Here is an 8,551-nt window from a genome sequence, read left to right on the forward strand (position 1 = left end):
GTGGTTATAGGCAGTTGTTAGTTCTCTGTCACAGACGGCTAACTGCTCATCATGGTGTGTGATTTTTGTTGACCCCAAGAAGAAATATACCTATCGAAAGGACTCCTTGTGGTTAATAGAGCACAAATTCATAATCAGAGTCTAGCAGCACCTGAATACAGAGGCCTCTGAAGCATGCTGCACATCAGCGAAAAGCATCAGGCTGGGCAGCCAAGCCGCCTGCACTGTTGCTGCTAGCTGAGCCAGCCCTTATAAAGGAGTTCCCAGAATTGTATTTCGGCTAATGGGCTGAGACCTGCCCTGTCCAATCAAAGTTGCACAGTTATAGCTTCATTTGCATCTTTACCGACCAATCAGAGCAGCTTCCTAACGACTAATCAGGACAGTGTTATTTGGACCAATCAAATTGTACAAATTTGGATTCCTTATTTGCATAAAAGGAAATCAATCAGGGGCCAGAGTGAGCAGTATCTGTAAGTGGGCTTCCCCGTTGTCTCAGGGGAGCGCACTTTCAGTTTCCTCCTAAGGCCGTGTTTCCTGGTTTACAAACTATTTATCTGAGTAGTTTCTGCTTTTACTGCACCCTGAATTGGGAGCTCCTGTTGGAGCTGGATGGGTGGCAGCGACCTTTTGTGGACATTTACATGTTCACCATCCGAAGCTAGCTTATCTCTAAGAAACATAGGATCCTCCCTGGGTCCCTGTTTACTAATAATACTCCTCTACTGTCTCATTTTAAAATATATATGTTTTTAAAAATTGATTTGAGAGAGAGAGGAAGGGAGGGAGAGAGAGAAACATCAAGAGAAGCATCCATTCGGTCCTCCCTCACGCCCCCTCCTGGGGATCCAGCTGCAACCGGGGCAGGTGCCCTGACTAGGAATCCAACCCGGGACCTTTCAGTCCATGGGAGGATGTTCAATCAACAGCCACACCAGCCAGGGCCACTGTCCCATTAAAAAAAAAAAAAAAATTCTTGACAACAGACTCATGTTTCAACAAACTGGGCAGAGTGCCACCAATTGCCTGGCTCCCAGTCTAGTGCCTCTAATTAGTATGCTTTCTCTCCTAGCGACCTGAAGAGTAAAGGTGTTTTGCTTTGAGCTAAGGGCCAGGAGGTGGAAGGATGTGCGAAGGCATTTCTGGTGTGAAGAGCTAGGCTTCGCATCCTGGTTGCCATAGAAACCTGACGTCAACAGGGCGACTGTGACGACTTTTTAAAGGAGACAGACCCGGCCTGGCCGAAAAGCAGGTTCAGCCTTCAGGTGTTTGGGACCCAGCTGAGGGTGTGGGTTCCCGTGGGTGGGAGTTGAGCCGCCCTGGGATGTGGGGAGACAAAGGAGTCCAGATCTAAGTCGCCTCTTTCCGGCTTTGGGGTTCGGTTCCTCGGTGGCCTCGTAGGTAAAGCCACTGTGGTTCCACCAGGCACCAGTGAGTGTGTGTCCTGCCCCAGGGGTGTCCTGCAGCTACTTTCCTTCGAAAGGTACTGGTGCAGGCAGTAAGACAGGTAAGGACTCTCTCTGTGCCCCAGCTTCCCCCTGTGGGAACCGGGGATAATAAGAATGCTTAACCCACAGGATCACTCCGAACATGCAGTGATGACACGTGAGTAAGCCCTCGGCCCTGTGGTTATTGCGGGATCATGATGCCTGTATGAATTCAGGCCGCTGCTTATTCCTTTTCAATTTTGTTGTTACGGCATAGGTGGGGGAAGGAGAAAAGGCCCCTGAGAAGCCCATTGTAACATCTGGTTGTTAGGATCAGTGCCCACTGGTATTAGCGTCCTTGTCACTAACGCAGTACCTAGCATGTCAGACACATAATTGCAACAGTAAAGCATCCTCATGCCGGATCTGCCTCTCCCCATGCAGCTCCTCATGCTAGCGGCCAAGCTCCTATCAGGTGTCTAAAGGAGCTGGGTTCTGAGAATCTGTGTCGGGATGGCTGCTGAGGCTTCTACTCCAGGTTCAAGGGCAGCGGCGGTCCTCAGGAGACCCCAAGACTTCACATCAGTAATGAGACAGGGCACCTGACTTCAGTAAGTTCATAGATCTGATAAAAGCATATAGTGGAATTGTTCCTTTGAGGTTCACAAACCAGCCTCAAAGTAGAGAAGCTGCTTTGATCTCATGGGGGTGGAGTGGGAAAGAGGTTTACCCGGTGGAATGTCATTCCATCAGTAGCTACGTGGTTTGCAAGTAGCCCCGAGGCCCATCTTAAACATGCCCTGCTTTGTCTGAAGGTTATCAATTGTCCACCTGAGGAACGAATGTGATCTTTAACATGCATTTGTAATAAATATACCAAATTGTTCTCATTGGATAATATTACTCAATGATTTCCATGTTTCATTTTAGATGGGTGTTGAAATACGCATTTGGTTAGAAAGTCTTCTTAGAAATTTGAGATTGTTATATAGTTTCTTCCTTGGTTGGTACATTTTAATCCATTGTATAATAAAAAAAATTTATGAAGACTGGAATTTTCCAAATGTTAGCTTAAAATGTCAGTTATAAGAAAATTTTAAGTATTAATTACTTTAGCATGTCATTATGCTGATACCCAGCCATTATCTCCTAAAATAACCAGATACTTTTAAACATAGTTGTTTACTTTTCCAGTACATAACAGTTTCAATTCTTTATTACCTGGCTTCCCTACCCCTTGCCCTGCTCTGTACCCAGGCGACCACTGATCTCTCACTGTAGATTAGTTTTTGTGTCCTAGAATTTTATTTAAATAGAATCACACTTTTTTTGTTTTGTTCATTTTGGTCTGGCTTCTTTCATTCAGCCTATTTAGATTTATGCATCTTTTTACGTGTATCAATAGTTCATTCTTTGTTATTGATGAGTATTATCCCACTATATGGACATGCTATAATTTGTTCAAAACTTGTTGTGGTTTTTTTTTTAAATGAAAGCTCTAATGAACATTGGTGTATAAGTTTTTGCATGGGCATACACTTTCTTTCTCGAGGGTAAATTCTTTTTTTCTTCTTCTTTTTGTTTAATATATCTTTTATTGATTTCAGGGAGAGGAAAGAAGAGGGAGAGAGACCGAAACATCAATGATGAGAGAGTCATTGATCGGCTGCCGCCTGCACGCCCCCTGCTGGGGATGGAGCCCGCAACCTGGGTATGTGCCCTGACGGGGAATCCAACGTGATCGCCAGGATCCTAGGTCGATGCTCAACCCACTGAGCCACGCCCAGCTGGGCTCGAGGGTAAATTCTTAGGGGTGCAGTGGTTGAATCAGATGGTAGATATAAGATTGCCGTTGTTAAGAAACTGCCAGACTGGCTGTAGCATGTTTCATCACTACCAGCAGCATATGAGTTTTGTCCTCCACAACCTTGACAATGCTTGGTATGGCCGGTCTTTTTAATTTTAGCAATTCTCATGAGGGTGTAATGGTATCAAATTTTAGCTTTAATTTATAATATCACACTATCTTGATTATGGTAGGTTTATAATGAGTCTTCAAATTTGGGAGTATTCACCCTCCAATGTTATTTTTCTTTTTCAAAGTTATTTTTCATAGTCTAGGTCCTCTACATTTCTACGTGAACTTTAGAATTGGCCCGTTGATTTCTTTAAAAAAATATTTGCTAGGATACTTATTGGGATTGCATCAACTATATAGATCAATTTTGGAGGAAGTGATATCTTAACAATATAGAGTCTTCCGAACCACAAAGATAGTTTTCTCTCTATTTATCTAGATTTTTAATTTTTTTTCTGAGCAGTGTTTTGTAGTTTTCGATGAACAGACTTTGCATATCTGTAGAAAGATTATCCATAAGTATTTCACACATTTTGATGCTATTGTAAAAGCCATTATTTGTAAATACAATTCCCAATTATTCTATTTTCACTGAACTGTCAACAACCAAATGTTTAATGATAACCATTGCATGGTCTTTTTGGTCAAAAGCACAGGCTATTCTAGGATGGAAAAGCTACTTGATGCACAATATAAATTTGACCATGTTTCTATATAAGCTTCTAGGCATTATTGGCCATATACTGATACTAGGGAGAAAAATGTCACCTTGAAAATTCTACAGGTCACTTCCAGAAAAATCGATCACTAAAAGAAAATACAGTAACTTTCAACTTTATGTGTGGGGTTAGAATTGAACCAGTTGAATTATGGGGTTTTTCGTTTTTGTCTCCCAGCAAATCCACCTCAGTGCATTCCTGGGTTCTTGGATGGTGAGACAAACAGAAGAAGACAGCATGTACATATATTAGTAAGTATGTTTGTATGTGTGTAGATTGCTGAAGCTGCGAGGAGTCATTATTAAGAGGAATACATGAGTTGAATCACTGTAATCATGTCAGTCCTATTCACTTCCTAGCACATAATAGGAACTAAGTAACAGTAGTGGTTTTTTTCCAGCTTCACTTGGCCAGTATGGTTACCATGGTGACTCCTGACTGCAGTGGGGTTTGACACAGATTGAGCATCATTTTATAATTCTAGCCTGAATCACCTATTACTGTGATTGTTGTCAAATATTGCTTTTCTAATTTTCTCGTTCTTTCCAGGTTTATTAATTGAAATTTGAATGGAGGTAAAGCTTTCTCTTCTCCCTATTTATTTATTTTTTATTTATATCATTATGACTCATAGATTCCTATTTTACTCTAAGGGTTATCATCTGACACTATAATTATTTATTCTGATGCTCAAATTGTCACAGAATTGGCCAATAAAAGTGCCTTCATATTGGCTGCTGTATCCATTTGATACCCCCTTAGAATTCTTTGAAAATGTACTTTGCTCTCTGAGGTTATCACTAAATTTGTAGAAAAGAAGTAATGATGCCCACCTCAGAGCATCACTTTGAGGAACTGAAGAACCAAAGTCTGAAAATAACAACCTATAATGTGTGGCACCTAATATGCCCTCACCAAGTTTTGTTTCTCCATCCCCACTTTACCTCCTTCATTCTGACAGTGTTTTACCTCTCACACTGATTAGAATCATAGCATGACTACCAGAGAGAACACTGGAACATGTGACAGCAAGCAGGGATGAGCCCACATTTCCACGATGTGTGAGCTTCACTGTCACTGCTGTGAGGGAAGGGGTGTGTGATCAGCTGGGAAGACACAAAGCATCGTTGCACAGCTTCCAGTGAACTGAGTGGGGACAGGGAGCACATCCTCACCCTTTTCCCAGCATTTCATGTGCTTTCCCATCCTCTCACGTTCCTCTCTGTCCCATGTGCTGTCATATCTCCTGACTCTCCCTTCTTGTGGAGCACGAGAGAAGGGTGTGGACTCTGAGCCCCAGAAATAGGAGCTGATAGAGAAGAACCAAGTGTGATGTAGAGTGTACTAGACAGGTTCCTGGAGCAAGAGTGAGGAGTCCCGTCATGGGGACACTTCAGGTAAGTCACGACCTTTTCCTCCAGTGTCTTCTATCCAACAGGATAACAACCCCCAATGCTGCTGATCACCAGGAACATTGTGGAGCTTAGGCGTGATCCAGGTAGAAAAGCAAGCTGTGGAAGGGAAGGATCAGTGCTCTTTTGAATAATTACATTAACAGAGACACCTCAGATACTGTAGAACTCAGCATGGTAGACAGTAAATTAATGCTACACAAATGTCAGCTGTTCAAGTCAGGATTTCTCCAAGGGTGGTCCGCAGAACACTTCATTAAAATGGTCAGCAAAGCCTGGCCAGGCATGGCTCAGGGGTTGAGCATCGACCTAGGATCCAAGAGATCACGGTTCGATTCCCAGTCAGGGCACATGCCCAGGTTGCGGGCTCAATCCCCAGCAAGGGATGTGCAAGAGGCAGCCGATCAATGACTCTCTCATCATTGATGTTTCTGTCTCTCTCTCTCCCTCTGAACTCAATAAAGATATAAAAAAAAAATAAAAATAAAGAAATAAAAAATAAAGAAAATCATCAGCAAGGCCCTGGCCAGTGTGGCTCAGTGGTTAGAGTGTTGTCCCAAGCACCGAACGGTAGAGGGTTTGATTCCTAGTCAAGGGCACCTGGCGGAGGCAACCAATTGATGTGTCTGTCTCTCTCTCTCTTTCTGTCTTTCTCCCTTTTCCTACCCCCCCTCCATTCTCTCTAAAAATCAATGGAAAACATATCCTCAGGTGAGGATTAACTAAAAAAAAAAAAAAATCAGGGAGTGCTTGTCAAAATTCCAGATTCCTGGGTCCACTCTAGGTCTGCTGAATCAGAACCAGGAAGGTGGGGAGGAGGTATCTACATTTTGAGTAATATCTCTAGTTGTTTTTAATACTCACCCAGGTTAAAAAAGCACTGCTCTGAATTTGCAACAAATACTTCTTAAAATTGTCAGTCCTTTGATGTCTAATTTCCTTGTGAACTTCTACAACTCAGATTTAAATGTCTTTGTCTGCTTCTGTCATCAACTAGGTATCAATTCATTCATTTATGTAATATTAAGTCACAGATTCATATGTGAAACACTGAACCTAGGCACTGGGGACACAGCACAGAGAACGAGACGTGTAGGGACCCTGGAGTTCCATTCTAGTTTGGGAAAACAGGCAATAAGCAGGTAAACACATCAATAAGCATGGCAGTTCCATATGGGGATGTGTGCTTTGAAGAAAGGAAACATAGATAGGGTAGAAAATGATGGGGAGAGGGATTATTATAGATGGAGTTGTCAGTGAAGATCTTTCTCACGAAGTGACATTTGAGCTGAGTCCTTCATGACAAGAGGGAAACAGGCCTGGACAGGTGTTTGGGTCAGTGGCCCTGCTATGTGTGTGGTGCCAGTTGTTCCAGGAGAAGACGACAAGCTGTAGTGGCTGGCGCCTGGCAAAGTGCAGATGGTAGGAAAGGAGGTCAAAGGGTAGACAGGAGCTACATCATTTGGGCCATGCAAGGAGTTTATTCTGAGGGTGGAGGGTTGAGTGTGGGCATGACATGCTCTGATTCATGTTCTGAGAAGGTGACTCTGGCTGCTCTATGGAGAATGGACTGGACAGGGACAAGATAGCTGTGGGGATAACCATTAGGAGAAACTTGCACACTCCAGGTGAAGGGTGAGGGTGGGTTGGCCCAGTGCTGCAGCTGTGTGCAGAGGACAGGGGTGTCCCAGGACGGTGTGCTGGAGGTAGGGCACCTGCAGTGGCTGTGCATAAAGGAACATGAGGAGAAGCCAAGGTCCTGGATAGGCCCTTGCCTTTTTGTTCAGCCATGTGCAGAAATGGTGGTGGTGATTCCTGAGATCAGTTGGTTCAAATGTCTTAAAGATGTTCTCATGATAATTACTTAGGTATCCAACAGTGGTTATCATAAAAATTAGCGATTTAAAACATACACCATTTAATGAATAGTTCTCAGTTGTAAGACTTAAGCTTTTAAACATACATGCAAACTATACAATTATAAAAATCTCACATTCTATTTTTTAAAGCAGCTAGCAGTTTTTGAGTGATTGCTGTGTGCCTAGCAGTGTTCTCAGTGTTTTCATGTATTAACTCAGTTCTCAAAGCCACAACCCATGAAGTAGGGACAATTGTTTTCCCCATGTTACAGAAGAGGAAACTGAAGCACAGAGGGTTTCTTTCAAACTTCTAAGATCACAGAGCCAGCTATCCCAATGTGTCTGCAGTAGAATTTTTTAAATAATTGGATTCTGGACTATTTATCCTTGTAAAGACGAAAATACAAAGCAATATTTGATTCAACTTTTAAATTTGTTAAAATGGATTGTCAACTTCCAACTTCTTACATGCAGGACCGGAAACTGGACGTTCTATTCTGTATTTTTAAGAGAATATATACATCATTGGCTTCCATTATAGGCTGTTCACTCTGTCCCTTTATAGGTAACCACTTTTATCAGTTTTTGTTTATCCTTCCAGCTTCTGAAAATATAAGCGAGTATAGCATGTATATTAGTTTTAAGTTCTGTTTATAGGTAAAAGGAAGCATATTCTACACCAGTGCAGTCTAATAGAAATTTCTGTGGAAATGAAAACATTCTGCATCTGCGCTGCCCAATATAAAATCAGGTGAGTGCTAGTGAGGAATTGAGTTTACAATTTTATTTACATTTGATTCATTAAATGTAAATGCCCTGTATGGCGAGTGGCTACTGTATTGGACAGGAGCAGCTCTACATACTTTCCTTCACCTTATTTTTCACTGAACAGTGTATCTTGGAGATTACTACCTGGTAGTCTAGAGAGGGAGTCCTCATTTTAAACCTGCATAGTACTCTAGGATGCAGACATATCTTAAATTATTCAGCTAGTCCCTTGTAGATATCTGTGGTGTTTCTAGTCTGCTGTTATGAATTGTTCTGCAAGGAATAGTTTTGTGCTTATGCCCTTTTGTCTTTTTGCATTGTTTCTTTGGGATAGATTGTCAGAAGAGTGATTTCTGGTTCCAAGAATACTTATGTAATTTTACTAGATAATGTCAAATCTCCTCCTCAGGGATTTTACATTGTCTCCAGCAATGCATGAGGATGCCTCTTTCCCCACAGACTATCTAAGAGGAACCCTGAGGGGAGGTGAATATGATGTGAGAAATCT

General features: G+C 42.2%; 1 long non-coding RNA gene across 1 annotated transcript; it reads left to right on the plus strand.

Annotated features, from left to right (window-relative positions):
• The first annotated feature begins 1,208 nt into the window (after window positions 1–1,208).
• On the plus strand, window positions 1,209–6,140 carry LOC308551307. The gene is made up of 3 exons (XR_013998005.1): window positions 1,209–2,038; window positions 3,035–3,138; window positions 4,182–6,140. It is a non-coding gene; the product is annotated as an uncharacterized lncRNA (long non-coding RNA).
• The last annotated feature ends 2,411 nt before the right edge of the window (window positions 6,141–8,551 follow it).

The sequence above is a fragment of the Miniopterus schreibersii genome (assembly GCF_964146895.1).
Source record: "Miniopterus schreibersii genome assembly, chromosome: X".
Lineage (NCBI taxonomy): Eukaryota > Metazoa > Chordata > Mammalia > Chiroptera > Miniopteridae > Miniopterus > Miniopterus schreibersii.